This window comes from Diadema antillarum, unplaced genomic scaffold (assembly GCF_040938485.1).
Source record: "Diadema antillarum isolate AM-2024a unplaced genomic scaffold, OU_Dant_1.0 seq00001659_RagTag, whole genome shotgun sequence".
Taxonomy (NCBI): Eukaryota; Metazoa; Echinodermata; class Echinoidea; order Diadematoida; family Diadematidae; genus Diadema; species Diadema antillarum.
Window position 1 is genome coordinate 738,350 of NW_027272359.1, and position 21,293 is coordinate 759,642.

Sequence of the window (21,293 nt, forward strand, 5' to 3'; positions counted from 1 at the left end):
ATGGCATTCATGGGCAATCTCCTTTCAACTCTGTTGTGAGGGAGCAGGAGGACTTTTCCAAGGAGTCTGAGGAACTGCTTGTCAGCTTCATCAGCGACTGGTGGGAGATTGTAAAGTATGGAGACCACCTCATTTGCTGTTCTGCGGGGGAGGCCAAGGATAGCTTTGAAAAGGCTGCACTGCGTTCTGCCGAAGTCGGCAAGCATACTTCATTCTATTCCATTTTATTGCATCGTTCATCAGAGCTGGTATTTTGAATTGTGCAGTGATGGAATTTGTGGTTAGGGATTGCGATTAGAAATTTAATTTTTTTTTTTTTGCTCCATGAACATAGCGTGAGGGCACACTATGGACTGCTGTCCCATACTGTAGTCCAATCATGTACTTTACGTGAGTATAACATAGAATTTGTGGTAAAATGTATAAATATTCATCAGTTTTGTAGATGTGATGGGGGTGTAGCCATGTTGGTGCAGGTCCTATACATGTAGATGCATTATAAGATAACTCTAGAGAGTTGTCTTTAATGTTTGTATTTGATATTAGTAGACATTGTCAATGACCATGGGTTGTATGCATTTGTCTTCCTCTTCCTCCTCTAACTCCTTCAAAGTTGTCCATGTCCCAAACGTATCAACAATTCATATTTCTCCCCTCTCCATGATGCATTCACAGCAGTTGGCTCTCCATGATGGAGTCCAGTCAATCAGGGGCTGGAAGCAAATCCTCGAGAGAGACTTTTCACAGCATCAACACTTGGACATCAAGGGCAGGGGTTTTGGTAGATCCCACACCCCTGCAGGGAAATGGTCCAACCCTAAAGACAGGTACAGTTCATGATCCCTTTTGCATGTGTTTATGGTGTAAATGATGTACTGGCAGAGCTCATTAAACAAGAAAACAAACAGATTAAAAAAATAAAATAAACAGCAGTAAACCTTTGCTTAATGAGGAATGATTCTAAGATTGTATGGTACAAGTGTAATTCTGCTAATACTTATTCTTGAGTTTGATTGGAATGCTCTTCTGCTGAATGTTTATCAGTAAACTCATGTTGTATAAAACTGATAATTACAATTTTGTGATATTATTAGAGAATGTTTGAAATGTTAAAAATTGGTGAGGATTAGAAAATGTTTGTTCGAGGAAATTGCAGTATGATAATACATTGTATACAATGTTTCTTTTTGTGTGGGGCCCTTTGAATGGAGTCTGCACTCAAATTTGTTCAGACTGTTATTGTGTATGTGCAACGATGTTGTGTCATTGCACTGAATAAGAAATATTGAATACATATCCTTCATTAGGACAAGGAATAAGCGCAGAATAGCACATAGCCATGTACACTGAAATCTACGACATGACAGAAAATAGAATTGATCTTATCATGTAGAACTAAAAAGTGATTACATGTGTCAAGAATTTTACCTAGGTTTGAGGTAATGGTCACAGACTAAACCCAAGAACGAACCCTCATGCTGACCAAGGCATCACTCATCTCTGTCTCTCTCCACCACCCTGCATCCTCTTCCTCCCGCCCCCCCCCCCCCCATTTTGTCACCAGACATAAGCGGGGACCTGATGGAGCAGAGAGGGACCCAGGAGCAAGCCAAGTTGCTGGAGAAGTTCCGCCTGTTGCGGCAGTGGCAGCAACAGCAGCAGACCCGGCTAATGGTGCAGCAGCAGCAGCAGTTGGAGATGCTAAAGAACCAGCAGGAAATGGTGCAACAGGCACTAATGCAGCAACGACTCAGGCAGTGGGGTGGTGAGTCAATCTTCTCTCAAAAAAAAATAAAAATGAATAAATAAATAGATAAATAAATCTGCACAGGTCTTGCTTATAGTATCATCCAACTGTTCTCGTCTACGTGATCAATACTTCGTCATTTCCCAGATGTAGACCAGTAGGGTCATAGAACATTTGGAATTTTCACCTAGACAATTAATTGAGAACTCAGGCAGTGGGCAGTAAGTTGATCATCTTGTCCAAAAACTTTGGCACCTATAGACCTTGTGTAAGGTCTATATGATATGTAGTAGTTCCCCCAGATGTAGACCAATAGGGTTAGGTTATAGAGCATTTGCAATTCAAATTTTCACATGGATAGTCAATTGAAGAGGATACGGCATTGTGATGGATATTCCATGTCTTCTCCATCCTAGAATTGTTTTTAGGAAATATTTTGCAGGGACTTAGAATGTCAATAATTTAAATTTCTCAAGGTTGTTTTAATCAATTAGATGTGATATCTGTTATTTCAGCAGAAATAGTAGGGCTTCTGTTGATGTCCTATAAAGTTTAGATGCAGTGCACCTAAAGAGGAGAGTCATTTTAAAGAACGAGAGAGGGAGAGAGATACAAAAAAAAAATATGTAGAACTCAATGAAATGTAGTGTAATTTACTGTATCCATTTCTTTTCCAATAGGGGTCCAAGAGAAAAGGTCCCCACCTAAATCGCCTGGTAGGAAGAAGAGCCCCACAAAGTCTCCGGCGGGTAGTCCATCCCAGGGGTCCAAAAGAATGCCAAGCTCCCTGCCCAGAGCTCTGGCACAGGCAACGGCTGCCCTGTCCATCTCTCAGAACACTGGACCTGTTTTGCTGGAAGGCATTGGGTCAAGCATTGACCAGTCTGCCGGAGCAAATGGTCATTCACAGGTTAGTGCTGGTAATATAAGAAGAGCATACATGTTCTGCAAATTTTGACAGGCTGCCTACAATTCCAATGTTAATGTCTTTCCCTCCTTGCCGCCCCCCACCTTCACTCTATCAATGTATGCTTGTTAAACAGTTTCTCTCAAACCGTATCCCATAATGCATATTTCCCAGGAAAGATTTTTTTTCCCCGAATTATTTCATGAACATATTTCTCAACCGATTAAAAAAAACCCTGAAATTATCATGTGTTTCTTGGTTGCACTGTAAAAGGATAAAGGAATAGAATTGTACATGCCAATAGCCATCTATGTTCTTACTCACACAGAAGGGTAAGTAAAGTTCATGCTTAAAGTGAGCCAATGGTAATACTGACTGCACACATGTAGCAGTCAAACAAGAAGCTGATGTATAACATCTGCAAAAGATTGCACTTTGACCCTTTAAGTGGTAGTGAAGTATAAGATGGTGCATTAAATCCACATCCTATCCATTGCAGTAATGTAGGATAAATGTTTCAAGGCTGCTCTGTGACTTCAAGTGAATGTCTATTCTGGCCAAACAGTTTGTTAAAATCAGTGGAGGTTATGTCATTCATGCAGTGCATGTATAGAACAGATGGAGATATATCTTTTGCCTCATTAGTTTTTGTGAGCACTAGATAAGACTGTGCTGGTCTTTTGCTGCGATTGGTGTTTACAATCACCAACATGCACTGCCACATTCAGTGGGCAGAGCATATGTTTTAAAAGTAGTATACAACACAGATAAAGCATGCAGAAACAACAAAACAATTTATGTATTGACCCTTTGAGATTTTAAGAATAATCAAGTCAAATAAATAAGTCAATGAAGTAGTGGAACCATTATAATGCCGCATCATTCTACCCTACATGCAATCTTCTTCATCTCCCCTTTCTAGGAAGAAGGCACCGATCTTGATTCAGGAAGTGAACATCCGGGCTTCCTCTCTCTGGATGGTGTCTACCCCTTGCCAGACACTGCATCAGAGACCAGCGAGATGGGAATGGCTGAGAAGGAGGATTGTCACCATGGCGACGCGCTTGGAAGTGATGGGGAGCAGAATCTAGACACAGATGACGAGATCTTCCCCTCCGTTTCAGACCAGTGCATGGTGAGATCTCGTGTCTTCTAATATTTTGCAATATCATATGTTCCCAAGTGTTGTGTGTGCTTTTCTTGCCCAAACTGATGTACCTGGTATTTTCATCTTTATTGTATGATTAAAGAATACCTTGTTGATAACGTGTTGATTATATGAGTCTTTCTAGAGTTTGTGCAATCATGTGCTGTGTGATGAAAATTGGCTGCCTTTGTGATAATTTTTAAATTCTTGTGGTTGAAGGCATTTGACCTCATGTGCTCACTACTATTATATACTGAGTGGTCACTTGGTTGTTTGTTGCATGTTTCACTTGTTTTTATATCAGTCGATGGAAAGCCTGTATTTCATGTTCACTTACCATATTACTGCGTAATTGATTTTTATACCCCCGTCAAACGAAGTTTGAAGGGGGTATATAGGAATCAGCGGACGGTCGGGCGGTCGGGCGGTCGGGCGGTCGGGCGGTCGGTCGGGCGGTCGGGCGGTCGGTCCGTTGCAAATCTTGCGTCGCGAACTACTTCCTCAGTTTTCGACCGATTCCCATAAAACTTGGCACAGATGTGTGCCTTGGGTTGTAGATGTGCAAGACGTATTTTTTGACAGTACCCAAAAGTACGTTGCCATGGTAACGGCATATTATGGTCAAAATGGGTACAAATCTTGCGTCGCGAACTCCTCCCACAGTTTTTGATCAATTTTTATGAAATTAGGTACAGATGTTCATCTGAATATGTTAATGTGCAAGACACATATTTCTGCAGTGGCAAAAAGTGCGTTGCCATGGTAACGGCATGTTATTGGTAAAATATAGGGCAAAATGCTTCATGGCAAAACTGCTTCATCAGTGTTCTTCCAATTCTCATGGAATTCATATTGAATGTTTGTCTTAGGATATAGGTCAGCATGACACATTTCTTGACAGTGACAAAAAGTATGTTGCCATGGTAACAGCTCACATATTATGAGCCAAAATGATGGAAAATTTTGTGTTGCAAACTACTTCCTCAGTTTTTGCCCAATTTCCATGAAACTTGGTACAGATGTGTGCCTTTGGTTGTAGATGTGCAAGACGCATTTTTTGACAGTACCCGAAAGTACGTTGCCATGGTAACGGCATATTAATGGCAGAAGATCAAGGAAAGATCTTGCGGATTTAACTACTTCCTCAGTTTTTTGACCAAAGCTTATGAAATGTGGCACACACCTTGATCTTGGTGGGAAGATGTGGAAGACATATTTTTCGGACGTGTCGGAAGCTGCGTTGCCATGGTAACGGCATATAAATGGCAGAAGATCAAGGAAAGATCTTGCGGATTGAACTACTTCCTCTGTATTCGACTGAAGCTCATGAAATGTGGCACACACATTGGTCTTGGTGGGAAGATGTGCAAGACATATTTTTTGGACGTGTCAGAAGCTGCGTTGCCATGATAACGGCATATTAATGGCGGAAGATCAAGGAAAGATCTTGTGGATTGAACTACTTCCTCAGTTTTTGACAAAAGCTTATGAAATGTGGCACACACAATAGTCTTGGTGGGAAGATGTGCAAGACATATTTTTTGGACGTGTCGGAAGCTGCGTTGCCATGGTAACGGCATTTAAATGGCAGAAGATCAAGGAAAGATCATTCCTTGGGTAAGACTGTCGTCACGGGGCGGGGGTATTAATCACCTTAAGTGATATTTCTAGTTAGTTTAGTTTTTTTCCTGCCCTGACATTCAATGTACGTAATTGCTCACTTTGCTTCATTATTTGTAATCTATATATGATAGACGCCCACCAGCGGTAGCCCTCGTCACATCCAACACTTGTCCGTCCACCTGCCGGACTCTGACCGGACAGCTGTGAGTGACCCGCCTCTCTCCCCAGACCAGTGTCCACCCTCACCGTCCATCTCCCCCCAGCTGTCTCCCTTCTCGCCCACGACTCCCTCCCACCGTGGACAGGGACACAGTCCGGTCTTAGAGCAGGGGGAGGATGGAGACAGGCCGATCCAGTCCCAAGTTGGCATAGAGTTCAAATCCTTTGAGGAGCTTGTGGATTTCCAGCTAAAATCTACTGGAGTAAAGGTACTGTATAAGGTGTTATTTTCACAAGGGTTTAATTTTCGAGAATTTCGTGAATTATTGTCGCACTGCAAATTTAAAAATACGCAATAATGCTCGAGGGTGAAAGTGCAGTTACGATAGCTTTGGTATCTATTCGGGAAAACACCATCTGGCGAATATGTCTGTGAGATTCTCATGCACAAATATGAACATCTGTATGCAAAAATAACAGCCTATATGGTAGACTAAAATGAGTGATGTTTATAGAAGTATTTCTAGGCAAATGTTCTACATATTTTGGAAAACTGCTTGTATGGTAGATGTATTTTGTCCCGTGCAGACTTGTTGCACTCATCTACATGATGATGAAATGTTATATACTTTTTAAAGATCTAAAAGTTATTCTGTACAATCCTCTTAAAGAAGCAATGTCATTTGCCATCTATTTCTTATGTCCATTAGAAGGAGAGAAGTGAATAAATTCTTCACAATTTAGCCTACTGAAAAAAAAAAAAATGCGTTGATCACTTATGTTCACATTCGTCTATCATTTAATGCATGGTCTTGTCATGTGAAGTTCTGAAAGGCAGTAACTCCACTGCTGTGTGCTTTGCACATACTGATGAGCATACATAGTTTGTCTTCAAGTGTATGAAAGGACATTGAAGAAGAATATTTACATTGCACATGAGAAAACAGGCCAAAAAACATTCTCCTGGGAATTTGATAGGGTATGCCAAAAATTTTGTTTGCTTGAGATGCACCCAGTGTCTGTTGAGTATAGACTCACTGAAATAGACTTTAGTCACAGCAAAGTTTAACCTTTGGACTAATCTACAGGTGCCCCCGGCAGCTTCTGCCGCCACCACCACCACTGAGCCGACATCGGCCACTCCCCGCCACACCTTCCTCAGGAGGGGCCAGGGCATCGCCCGCTTCGGCATGAAACCCAGGAAGCTAAAACCCAGGAAGAAGACAGAGGCATCCAGACAGGGCCTAGAGATCAGCAGTGGAGCTGGGACCGAGAGAGATGGCCAGAGAGAGAAACAGAAGACTGGCTCTGGCAAGATGAAGAGGACCAAGAGAGATGAGCCACCAAAGGTTGACTTATGTTCCTTCTATCCTGCAGCACAAATTGTTTTCTTGCCAATAGACCAGTTCCCACCTAGCAATGGTTCAAATTAAACCATCAGAACAAAAAAGTTATGAAGCTGGACATCCCCCGCTGTCATAATCCAACTTGCTTTTATGTCTACAAGCTCCATTCAATGTTTAGAAATGTTCTCTCGCTACAACATAAAGAAATTTTTTTACATTTCGAAATAAAACTGTGCAACAATTGCCTCTAATTCCAAAATTCTAATGGCATCATTTGGTTGTTGCTCCAAGTGATTTTGACTGCATCACAGGATAGACATTTCAAAAAGTATTCAGCTGAGAAGTGGCACATTAGTGGCATTTTGCTTGAAATGTGATCTGAATCCTTTCTGGGAGCCATGAGATGACATCGGAGTTAGCTGTTTGGACATGTCCTTATTTACTGTTATCCCTCTCCCATGTAGCAGTGAAAGAATAAACAGTCATCCGCCTCTACTATTTTTCTCTCTTCTTATAACCTTTTGTGTGTAGATTTTGGTAGTTTCTCAAGCATTTTCATGTTGAAAACACAGAGGGTGTCATTTGAAAAAAAAAAATCAATATTTGTTTTATTTCATCATCTTGCCACGTAATTAATGATATCTTGTGATTGTATGTCACATTATTAAGCAATAAAAATTTTGATGTTTTCAGTGATTTAAAGTGTTAGTGATCATTTTTACTTTTGACTATTTACCCCAGTACCTGCATTAATTTGAGCCTACAGAAATAGAATTGTTCCATTTGGTGCACAGTAGTTGAAAATAAATATCTCAATGGTTTTACTTTGTATGGATATATGCAGATATCCAGAAAAGTGTCAAGCAAGGCACAGCAGTCTCCGGCTGAGCCCCACCCAGCCGACAACATCTTCAAGAAGCCCCAATCTATCCCGGTGCCCCGTCCCAAGGCATCCGACAGCAGGGATCGAGACCGAGCAAGAGCCAGGGCGCCGTCTTCGCCTGTGGAGAGGGAGAAGATCGACAGCATTGCCCTCCAACACCGACTCCTCGTCCCTAGCCTCCAGCTCTCTGACGGAGCGGCATCGGGGCACGACGACACCCTCGAGGCTTCCTTCGACCGACGTATCAAGGTGTGGGAGAAGAAGGCTGAGGTAGGTTTTCTCCCCGATTTCATTGTATGGTGTCTGGAGAGTGAGAGCATCATGTTTGGACCAATATTCATCCTTTATAGTTCTACACTAATCAACAGACCATCTGCGGTAATAGATGGTTTGTGTTTCCACAGAAGCATATTTCCCCTTCATCATCGTTTATGATTGTTTGAGGCTTAAATTACGTATGTTTGTTGAATATGGGAATTCATTAAGTAATGAATTTATTTTAAAGGAACATAGACCCGGTGGTTTAGTCAAAATGCGTACGCGGGCGCACGGCGCAAGTTTCCTACAGAGACCTATGCTATCGACTCCTCTTTAGCGCTTACGCTTTGACCCATTTCCACCAGTCCGAAGAAGTCCGATCCACTGTAGTCAGTGGTCCAAATACAGTTTGGTTCATGATTTGGCTGATGATGACAGCTTTAGCAAACTTCTTCTGTGATGTCATACCAAGAAGCATGCACCCTGGCATCACTGCAGACTGCGCAACGCACAGAAGGCAACGAAGGCAACATTACATATCAACACCTACGCGCTTTACTCTTGATGACAGCTCAACTTCGGCAATCTTCGTATCAATGCTAACGGTGATCAGCAGTATCATCCAACAGCGCCCCCACAACCACCGGGTCTATGTGCCTTTGAATAATTCTTTATATTAACGTCATACAGAGTTTGTTTCTCTTGGACCCCTTCGCAGAACAGCTGTGCCATGAGGGTGGAGTTGAGCAGTGCCATCCAGCTGCTTATAAATATACCTTTAATGTAGTAATTTCTTTGTATTATTCATGTTGCAAGTAGTGTACCCATTTTATTGTGTGGAAATCAAATCAATTAAACAAGACTCGCATAAGCTTTCAGAGTATGATGCAAGATACTTGGTGCAGATGGATGGTTGTATATATGTGACCATGCACCACAAAACGAACAAAAAGTCGCACACAGTGATTTTGTGTGAGGACTGAAAATAGGTGACATGGGTCAACCTAACCAATCTTGAGTTTTTCATAATTTCTGAAAGAGCAAGTCTTTTTCTATATTATATCAAAGTTTGGGATCATAAAACAAACAGGAACTTGTGTTTTCAGCAGTGTTTCTCGAACACTTTTTGGTGGAATAGTGTGATTAGTTGTTTCTCATAGAACCCTCTTCCCATTTCTCAAAAACCCTGTCCATACGCTTCACTTTCAACTCCAATAACTTTAGAGAGAATGATGCTACTGCATTGAGAGTTGGCATTAATCATTTACAGAATGTGCTAATGAAGCATGGTTAATTTCACTTTAATCTGATAATCCCTTCATTGTTGTTGCTCCATTGGTCAACATCCTGTTTTTTGTTCAAATCATCCCACAGCTAGCATAGCTTGGTAAAGATTAAGCGCTTGAATACACCCCGTACTTCAGAGCCTGTTTTTCTCAGTTCACACTTTCCAGAGTGTGTCCTTTCTTTCCAATATTTAGATAGGTTAGGAGAGTCCATTTGAATTGAGTTATACATCATTTTAAAGCTTAGAGTCTGCTCTTTCAGAATCTACTCTTAACTAAAAATCCATGTCTGGCAACTTTTTGACCTCCTTTTTAAAGGGAACATACAGTTTTGGTTGAGACCTAATTTCGGGTTTCTAACATTTTTTGGTGAAATAATGAGAAACCTCTTATGAAATATGAAAGAGCATGTAAATCTATGAGGAATTCAACGTTTATTTGATGAAAATTGGTTTTGAAATGGCTGAGATATCCAAAAAAGAGCGATTCTAATAAAGTGTGGGACGCACCCTTTATTACGATCGCTTAGTTTTACTTTGTTTTTGGATGTTTTAGTCATTCCACACCCGATTTTCATCAAATAAACTTTGAATTCCTCTTAAAATAGTATGCTCTGTACTATATCGTAAGTGTTTTCTTGGTATCTCGCAAAAAGTTGAAAGTCCATTTCTCATCTCCACCAATGCTGTACTATCCCTTTAACCCATTAAAGACTAGTCCCAAGCGTACTTGGGCAGGTTTCTATGGGAAATGCATGTTCTAGCATAATCAGGCCGTCCTAAATAGGTTAAAGAAAAACAAATAACATACAAGGAATCTTTGTGTCTTTAATGCCCCCTCCCAACAGATTGAGCAGGAAGATCTCGATGAGTTTGAGATGCTGGAGAAGGCGGCAGATGATAACATCTCATTCTGCAGCGAGGCATCCCTGGTAGTCAATGTGCTTCAGAGGGCCCAGACACGCAAGCAGGTCAGTAGAGGTCACTTAGGGTTGGCGGAGAACAAACTAGCCAGAGTTGACCACTTCAGAGGTTTGGTGTTTGGAATCACTAGCAAGTACAGCAATTCAAAGTGTCTGAATATATCTTAAGTTTGTATTTTTTTGTGAAAAGTCCACAAACTCTCATGTGTCAGTGGATATTGCCTAATGAAAAATTTGAAATCTTCACTGCAACAGATATGTTTCTTTTTGCGCAAGTCTGTATCAGTTTACTGAAGAAGCAGGCATCATTTTTTTTTTTCTTTAATGGTTCTAAATTAAATGGTGTGATGTTTGACATATGAGGCATCTCATCAGATATTTGTAATCTTGTTTGTGTTCAGGATGACAGTGATTACTCGCCAAAGTGAAAGGGTCATTGCCTTATACCAGATACCTTACCAAATACCTTTCCTATCTTAAAGAACCTCATGTACCATATAAAGAAGCATTCAAAATATAATGAGTCAACCATATTTCCACACAGAGAAACATGTAGCGTGAACTGTTTTTTTTTTCTTTAGGCAGTAGTGTACTGACAGCCACATTAAGATAGAAAAAAAGAGATGATCAAAATGTTTTTCATACAGCTTGCTTTCTGTAAGCTATGTCATTTTTCAACATTTGTTTTGATCCTGTCTCTGTTTTTACTTTACTTTTTCTCTTTGCAATAGCAACTTTTTGGACTTTCACCCCTTATCAAGAAATCTGACAGACTTCCAACCTTGGTATCGATGGATGCATCACAGGAAAAAGATGCACATAACACCAAGGCTCCAGAGAACTCCCAGGGTTTGACCTGGACCGATGATCAGGCGATGGGGGAGGAGCAAGCTGTGAGCAGCGTCCAATCACGGGACGATTCCAGCAGACCAGTGGAGACAGTGCATAAGGAAACTCTGGGAGATATTGTGTTTGAAGACAGGTTGTTGGGGAAGGGAGAGGCAGTCGTGATTAGAGACAATTTCTATTCATCAGCAAGTGATGAAGAAGAAGAAGAAGAAAAAGAGAGGACTTCAAGAGAGGAGGAGGAGGAGGAGGGAGTTTTATCAAACAATGCTGGTGGTCCCAGCAAGATTGAGAGAAAAGTTGTGAGGAGAATTTCAAAGCGGGATTCATACAGGGATGACGGGGAAGGAGATGGAGGAAGTGTTGAAATCGGTCATGAAAATGATGCAGTAGAGGCAATGAATGGACTTAAGCAGTATGACAGAGAGTACTATAGCTCCAAGCAAATCACTGAGGACAATAACTCTCCCAGTGATGATGATGATGAAGAGGACGATGAGGAGGAGGAGGAGGAAGATTTAGAAATTTACAGAACTGGTATCAATGAAAACAGGAGCAACAACAATAATGTCCATCTCAGAGTGGAGGGAGAATCAGACGATCATGTGACTTCAAATAATGATCCCTCCACGAGCAGCGCTGGTGCAGCGGAAGATGGGATGGCATCAAATGGGCGTGTCTTCCAAACGAAAGGCATCACGCAAGAGATGGAGGAGGAGGAGGAGGACTCGAGTGGAACCCCCAGGAAGGGGGCAAGTCCCTACCTTCAGGATGACCATGTTGCCTTTGAGGATGAGGAGACATGGGGAGACTTCAGCGCACAGCTCAGTGACAGCAGCGATGAGGATAGCATTGTTGCCATGGCACCCAATCTAAAATCAACGCCAGTATCAAAGGGTATGTGAATTATTTCTGGTTTGTACAGAGTTTTAATCACCAGAATGATGTTGTGTTCAAAGTGAAATATCTGTATTGTTTAGATAAGTCAGTTTCCTAGTTAGAAAACAGTATAATTAGTATAGCATTTTTGTAATTGCACAAAAAAAACACCCAATTATCTTGAAACAACACTAGTGTCAGAAGGTGAGTGGAATATCGTCATTGTTGTCAATAAAGTGTGTATTACTATTTGATATGACATTGAATTTAAAAAAGAAAAAAGTAGTGATTTGGAGGACATTGACATCATGGTACATAGACAAAGTAAGAAAGCCTGGGTGTTAAGATGCTTTCATAGAAGAGCGTGCAGAAAGGAGCATGGCTAATGATAATGGATTCATTGTCAGTGCTCTTAATTGCATTAATGTTTCTTGAGAAATTATGATATTTACTTTGATTATGTTGACATCCTTGTGGAGTAATCGTGATTACATCATGACATGTTAGTTGTGCAGTTATGATATGTCAGTAGTTGTAGAAAATTGCAGGAAAAATCTATAGTGTTTGGTAGAGGTAGTTGAAGACATCAACACAAGAATCAGTTCTGATAGGGTTTCTTCTTTCCCATCATTCATCAGTAAATGGTTCAGCAAGCAACATGAAAAGGAAAAAGGGCACTGTAGCAACGGACGACCAGATTCATCTCTCCCCTCCTCCAACCTCAGAGCTGGTTGCTAGGCTCTTCCCCAAACTAAAACAACAGACTCCAGAGCAAAAGAAAGAAATGGTAAGCAGTAGATGACAGAAGTACTGTGTATTTTTACCAAGTTTTTATACATCTGACTTCATTGTGTGGAGGTGATCAGGTTTATAATAATCAGTCATACTCATGTGCAGAAAATCTGATTGTGATTTTCTTTTCTTTTCATGACAATTTGACTGTATTTTATTCTTGATGGTTATTATTAACTTGTACTTGATGATAGCTATTGGTCTGAACATACCTTTTATCAAACTCCAAAGTAAGATGATATCTGTGGCTTTGCCCTGGATTTTTTTTTTTTTTTTAAATGAAAATACTCTTTTGATCATGGAATACTAGTTTGAGTGGTGAAGGAGAAGTCATCATATATCATATCACTGTAAAACAAGTACAGTGAGCAAGTTTCGTTTATGACATTGAGATGTCATAATACACATTACACATACACAGCCTCAGAGTACTAGTACATGTGAGACAGCGATAGCAGAGTGCTGCTGAACAGTATCTAACACATCCATTTCTGTACTTTGTGAAACATTGCACAATTGAAATCTGATCATTCCCCCTTTGAATTATTTCAGGCTCGCCAAGAGAGGGCGCTGCAGGCATTGAATGAGAGGCAGGTTGGGGACGGATCCCAGGCACGGCTGCTGAGGGACAAACTAAACCAGCTGGAGAGCGAGATCGAGAGATTCCGCAAGGAGAATCTCCTTCTGGCAAAGCTGAGGGAAGAGAGAGAAAAGGTGAGCCAGACTGCCAATGACTTGTACTCATTTCTGTGCCGTGGGGCTCGCATGATGATTCCCACAAGGTGCAAAGATTTTTGATGTGACATTTCATGACTTTTTCCTTGAAGTCTCCTGCATGTTCTGAGACCAAATTTTGGACGTCTGGGTACACCAGTCCAAAGTTTAATACGTAATGTTTTGTACATGCATGTGAGCCCGAAAACAACTCAAATATGTAATATTGTGAGCAAATCCAATGCAAATTATATTCTTTTTGCATTAGAGTAATATAAATTGGATTATTTCAACTTTTTATAATTAAAAGTTACTAATTCTAATGTAAATAAGTGTCTCTGCAACCCAGTTAGGTGAAAAACAATATGATACGCGTGATACAAAAAAAGTTAACAAAAAATAAAAATATCAGAAATTGATTCTTGTTGTAGTTTAATGTGTCTAGAGGAATACTGACACAAAAAGTAAGCAACCCTTCAGCCTTTTTAATGGAGTTGCAGGCAAAAATATGATTTCATGCATAAATTTGCATAATGAATTAGCAAAAAAAAAAAAAAAAAAATTGATATTTTTCTACTATATAACTAAGTGATCTTGGAGTTGACATCCAGCTCTATGTTTAGGCAAAATTTTGCAGGGATCATACAATCAGCTACAGGGGGGATTAAATTGACACCCCTCCTCCCCCCCCCCCCCCCCCCCATAAAAGCTTGGTCTCAAATATCCTAGTTTAAATAGGATTAAGCGTCTTGAGTTTTGATTGCTGGTTTAAACAGAAAGACCCATAGTATTGTACACACTGTCCAAAGTCCCTGGCACAAAAAGGATTAACAGATGGACACACTCTATAAGCTCAGATGACCTCAATTGACCTCTAATGACAGTTGTTGACCACAGGTCTCAAATTCCATACACCCATGGAGAATTCACTGGCTTAAAAAAAGAATCATGATGACAGGAAATGTCTTTCCATCAACTGCTATACCACACCTTTTGCCAACCCTTATCCTTATCATTATTTGTGTGTATGTGTGTGTGTGTGGGGGGGGGGGGGCATGTCAGAAAAGTCATTTTTCTAGAGCAGTACCTTTCCTGATATGTTTAGAAGTATTCATTGGAAGTACAAAATTTATGTTTTCTTGAGTGCAAGAGTTTAGTATTTTTTTTAAAAAACCCAATAGTAATTATGATAATGGTCACACATGTATGGCCATTTGACCGAAAAGGGGGGGGGAGGGGGTGGGGGAGTAGGGGCAGGCATTGGATGGTACCAGTAATTTACATCTGTCAAGTGAACTGTATTTATGCTGATGTGCTCGTGTGGTTAATATGTGCAGGGGTTGAACTCACTGAAGAAAGAAATGGAGGAATTTCAGAGGCAGAAGACGGAGGACCTCAGGCGATTTCAGGAATTCAAAGAAGAAGAAACAAAGAAGCTCAAGTGAGTTAACAAATTGATGCAATGATGTTGTTGTTGAATGATTAAAGTAAAGGAAAACCACTTTGTGCTTTACTGAGAAGAGTGAAGTCAAACAGAACAGTAACGTTTTTTTTATTGAGATTGCAAAAACAGAAAGAAAGTTACGGAAATAATGTTTTGTTAAACACCATTATAGGTCAAAATCATGTGATGCAAATTACACAAGGTATTAAAGACACACAATCGTGGCGAGTGGTTTGTGCGGCATGGAGATGAACGCAACATGCTGCCTCCCCCATTCTGTATCAAATGTAGTGACCCCGAATGTGAATAGCGTTGGCTCAATGGGTCAGGGAACAACATGGTAGACTACAAGAGTTCTGTGCTACAAATCTCCTGACCCAAAATGGCTGTCCGAGCAAGCCACGAGAGCTTCCGAATGGACGCACACTCTCAGTGCGCATGCCCATGAAGAGAGGCCAAAAGAGCCAGCGTCTTCTGGCCTCTTTCCTCCAATCACCACAGCTCGCGGTCACAATATTTGTGTATGATGCGTACACACACACGTGTGTCAGTGGCAGCATTGTCCCACACGTTAGTCTGGCATTGCGCAATTGCATGCACAAACTTCGGTCGTTTGGGAGTGTACATACCATTAGGGATGACGATCGACCATCTTTAATGTCTGTGCACACAACTCTCACATTGGTTTGTTGATCAAGATTCTGTTCAATCTTTCTTTCTGTCAACAATTCAGCAAATATAATATTCACCCCTTTTCAGAGTCATTGTTTTCATATCATTACAAATATAGAATAATTTGAAAGATACAATTTCCTCTTGTTTATTAAAATGCAAAAAGATAGTTTTCAGAAGGGCTTAAAATACATCTGCCACTGTTTGGAATTTGCTTGCAATATATCAAAAGGCTCTATCAAGTAACTTGTCTGACTGATGCAATTTGCCAGGATATTGAGCTGTTTTAGAGTATTTTCAGATCAAAAATGTAAAATAATGTTGATAATTTTGATGTTGAATAATTCCTGAATCTCCCAACCCGTTCAGTAGTGTGTGGGTAGCTCTGTTAGTATGTGATGATTGAATTGTGCTATAGCAGTAGTAGTGAATCATATGCAGCTAATATAGCTGCATGTGATTCTTTCATATGTGATGGATACCACTATGGCCCTGATATATGTAATCAATTTAATCAATTATAAAACATCACATAGCAACCATGATCGGGTATGTTCTGAGATGACAATACTAGAAATATTAACCTTTTTGGTTAATACTTCACATTTCTGTTTTGCCCCAACTGAAATTGTGATATCACAGCATTATTTCACATATTTGTTATGCATATTTCTCCATTTTGGAGCAAAACTGTTGTTTTATAATCATAAGTTTCTGAATTTTTATCGGAGTAGAGTTTCGTATTTGACCATGTAGATATCAAACAAGGACCATGTTGGATTGATCTGTGACTAATAATCCGTGACTAATCTCTTGTTTCTGTAATTGATTTATTTTTTTCAATGAGTTGTGGGTTTCGAGCTAAATAGTTATGACGGAACATTAGTGAAATGAATGCAGTACTCCATACATCTAGTCGAGATGGCATTGTTGTTCCAAAAATTACCTGAATTTATATTAAAGCTGTGCCAAGCCAATGTTTATGCATCCTTTGATGAAGCACTTCCACGCAGCCTATGTTTTGGGAAGTATCTAATCATAGCTTGGCCCAACCCTTCATTCTGGGCTAGGAATGGACTCAGCAAGGAGAAAGGGTCCATTGTCTCTGTCTTTCATAGTAAAATGTAATTGTAGGAAACACCTCATGGTCACGGCATGACCAAGCACAAGGGATTAAGGCAATAGTGCACATTAGCTGAATGAGCGCAAGGGATGCAAATATCTGTCCATTCGTTTTTAAAAAAAGCATGAAAATTCTGTCTTCCAAGGAAGTATATACACCATGCTAAATTCATGTATGCATTTTTTTTTTATTTTTTTATTTTTTTTTTTGGGGGGGGGGGGTGATTGCCATTACTTTGAAACTGAGTTTATTTACCTACCATGGCACCATATGTGTGTATTGTTTAATTTTTAACACTGAGCCTATGTTTAGCAAGGATTTATTTGTAGTGCTTTACTATAGATAGGTGCCTGTATTTATGTGTAGTTATTTTCACTGCACTCCACATATAATGCTGAAAACAGGTGTGACCATGGTAGCAGTATGTAAATGAGTTCCATCACCATTGTCCGCAGTTACCACCGAAAAAAGATTAACAGAAGCGTTTGCAACGCCTTCACACAGCAAGTGCAATCAACTTGTTTGTGAAGCACATGATTGGATAAGTATGATTAGACCATGAGCCAAGCTAAGTGCATCTTGGAAACTCTACCTGCCCGATAGATTATACAAGAGATTCTATTTCACACCCATTCAGGGATTTGAGGAAATTTCACATTACGGATAACGATCTACTTCTGAATCGCTGGATGAGATGTTTGTGGCTTACACCCTGAGAGTCTAATAGCCTTCCTCAATTAACTCTCTCGCTCTCAGTAATTCTTTAATGTGTAACAGCTGGTGTTGAGAGTTTTCAGCTGCTAATTAGCTTTGGGTGCCCCAGTAATGAATGACTTAACTGATACAGGAATTATGTGATAGACTGGATGCGTAATTACCAGTGATGGCCAGCGAGCTTGTTTACGTGAACGTAATTCTCAAGGACAGTTTTGTTATGATGCAGTGGAAGTTTTGGGGTGACTAGAGTCACATTCTTGTATGTGGACTGTATGCATGTGCTTGTTTGAAAGTGGTGGTAAGGTAAGTTTCAAATTCGACATACACATGCACTGATGTGCATTCTGTTTAGATAGATATCTTAAATTTCATGCCACAAGTGAATACAACAGCGTCGGCTAAAAGAGTTTGTGATGTAGGCTTTTGAAGACTGCCATTATTTTTCAGTGTTGAGGTGGTTGGAAAGCCTCCATTATCAATCAAATGTATTCCATACAAATGTGCAACTTAGACTACATCATTCTGCTTCCATATGGATTTTGAAATCAAACTTTTGTACAGACTCTTGTCTTTTGTGCACGGTCATGATATTGTATGTGTAGGGTGTGTTGTTACATATTTTGAGAGCAAAACTTTAACTTTAATTGTATGGTATGTTTTCATCAATGTCTGTTACTGTATGACTGCACTTTAGCTGTGACATCTAATTTTGAATTTGTTTGTAACATCTACGAGATTCATGTGTTACATGTAATTGTGTGCTGTATGAAGTAGTCTGCAGCAGTAAGTCATTATTCAGTGTTCTTTCAATTACCATCTGATTTGGTATGTTTGTATGGGTTGTTGATGTTCTTCAGACAAATACTTACCAAGATAGAGCTTAAAGGGACTGTACAGTACTGGTTGAGGGGAGGATTTAGGTTGATAGTATTCCTAAGTGAGATAATGAGAAACCTCTTATGAAATATGAAAGAGCATGTAATTCTAAGAAGGATTCAACGTTTATTTGATGAAAATTGGTTGTCAAATGGCCGAAATATAAAAAAAAAAGCGATGATAATAAAAGGTGACAGGCCATGCCTTTTATTATGGTCACTTTGTTTTACCTGTTTTTAGATATCTCAGCCATTTCAAAACCGATTTTCATCAAATAAACTTTTGATACCCCGTAGAATTGCATGCTCTTTGACATCTCATAGAGTGGTTTCTGAATATCTCGCAAAACATTAAAAGCTAAATCCTCACCTCAACCAGAACTGTACAGTCTCTTTAACCATGAAATGCATAAAAATGAGTGTGTTTTTACTGGACATAATTATTTGATAGTTGAATTTCTTTTCTTTTTATTTGAATGCTAGTATCTGCATGGATTGAACACATTTTTGTCAATCTCACCCTTTGATTGTTTGTTTGTGTTTTCATTGAAAATGTGGATTGAATAACATATGAAAAGACAAACAAGTTTATTCTTGCTTTTGACCTCATTGTCTTCCACATATTGTCAGAAATGAGGTGATTAGCAGCAATTTACTCAATTGAATGAGAAATCCAGGTGTTCTGGATCTTTTTTTTTTTTTCAGGTGGCAGTGATTGTAATGCACAGGTGTTGAACATTCCTTACCCTACTGTTTTACAATTTGATTGACACTCTAATCCCTTCCTTTTTCTGTAAACAAGTTGAAATATACACCCAGAACATGGAGTTCAAAGTTTGGCATACATTCTTTATTCAGTCATTTTTATTCAGTCATGCAGTGTTTTAGTTTGTTGTTGTATTTATACCGAATGGATTTTTCTGTAAACAAAGATGAAATGAGTTTCAGATGTCAATTGTTACTTTGTAAGACCTCCTGATTAGTCAAGTACATGGTAGTTCTGGATGGCTTTGCAGTGCTGAGGTCCCAAATGACTTGTTCCTAGCACGTTTAGTCATGAAGGGTACAGTGTCGCATAGTACTAGTAGAATATTTTTCAACAAGACTGGACTGTTGAAAATCATTGCATGACTTTTGAAATTAGGAGCCATTATCATATCTAAAATTATAAGTGGAGTCATGTCATTCTTAAAATATCATCAACATTAATCTATTTATAGCTTTGGTGAAGGCAGAGTGGTAAATCTTAGGTGGTAATTCAATTTTACAAGAGTACAAAACCCGGATCCTGTTTCATAAAATTTGTTATCGCTAACAACTGCCACATTTCTATGACAACAACTATCGCAAGTTGTTGATAACAAGTTTTATGAAACGGGGGCCCTGAATATATCAATTTAGCAGTTGTCCTTTTTCCATACTGTAAGCATTGACATGGATTCACTGAATAAAATTTTGTGAATTTTGTCTGTCTCTGTTGCCTCAGAAAAAATGCACACGATGAGTTATCATATGACACTCTTTTTCCGCTTTGACAATACAATATACATCCATTGTTGTATTCACATTCTATAAATATCTCAATCAACACAATGCTGTATTTATTGCTCATACTTGCTCTATACTCTGTCCTGGTACTTGTGCCACTGTTGAAAATTACTCACAATTTTTGCCTTGACTGATGTAGTGTGTTGACTGTTTGTTTGTGGCTTTGCTTTCTTGTGTTTCCAGACGAGAGAAGAAATTGTTTGAAAAGCACCAGAAGACGATGAGATCCATGCCGGATAAACGAGATCGGGAGGAGATTGAGCTGCTGAAGAACCAGGTTAGTATAAAATATATAAATCATCATTTTCGACAGATGCAGTAATTTGTACAGTAACGAATATTGTCAGTTCATCTTGACTCTTGAATAATTTACCTTTAGGTCCTGTTTACTGTAGGCACTTGGGGGTAATTGTTGTTTGTTTCTTTGTTTGTTTGTTTGTTTGTTTGTTTGTTGGCAGTTTTAAAGATTTTTTTAAATTCAATTTCAATTCACACTTGTTAATTTTTTTTCAGCAGAATGTACAAAGTAATGATTTAAATTTGACATGTATTTGAATATTACACAGGAAGCAAAAATGGCAGTATATTCCTGTTGATGATCAATACAAGAGGAAATATGATGTAAAGAGATATTGTGTGCATATTTTGTGTGTATGTGTAGGTACTAGGGAAAAGTCTTTGTGTCTATCTGTATATGTGTATGTATAGGTGTTTGCACATGTTTGATGTTGGTGGACATGAGGAAGCTTTCTTTCATTGTGTCCACTCCTTGGACTGAGGCACGATTTTGATGTCTTGTTCAAATTTTCCGAATCATCTTTATCATTTGCCGAACTTTTGACTGACCGGTGCAGCATGCTGTAGGCACAAACCCTTCAACTTGAAGTTAAAGGGATCGTACAGTTTTGGTTGAGACTTAACTTCAGGTTTTTATCATTTTTTAGTGAGATAGTGAGAAACATCTTATGAAATATGAAAGAGCATGCAATTTCACAAGGATTTCAACGTTTATTTGATGAAAATTGATTTTGAAATGGCTGAGATATCCAAAACAGAGGGATCCTGATAAAGTGTGGGACCCACATTTTATTACGATCGTTTTGTTTTACTTTATTTTTGATGTTTCAGCTATTCCAAACCTGATTTTCATCAAATAAACTTTGGATTCCTCTTAAAATGGTATGCTCTGTACTATTTCATAAGTGTTTTCTTGGTATCTCGCAAAAAAAGTTAAAGCCCAAGTTTCATCTCCACCAATACTGTACCATCCCTTTAATGTATTTTTGCATACACAGTAAATCTAGATACATGTGAACTATGCGTGTATTTGTTTGTGAATTTCCCTTTGAAGATACCAAGGAGTTATTGACAGCTCCTTGAAAATCTAAAAACACCTTCTATTCTG

At 39.3% G+C, this 21,293-nt stretch overlaps 1 pseudogene; it reads left to right on the forward strand.

The window, feature by feature from the left end:
• The window catches only part of LOC139711443 (uncharacterized), a 36,156-nt pseudogene that overhangs the window by 6,619 nt on the left and 8,244 nt on the right, over positions 1-21,293 (forward strand).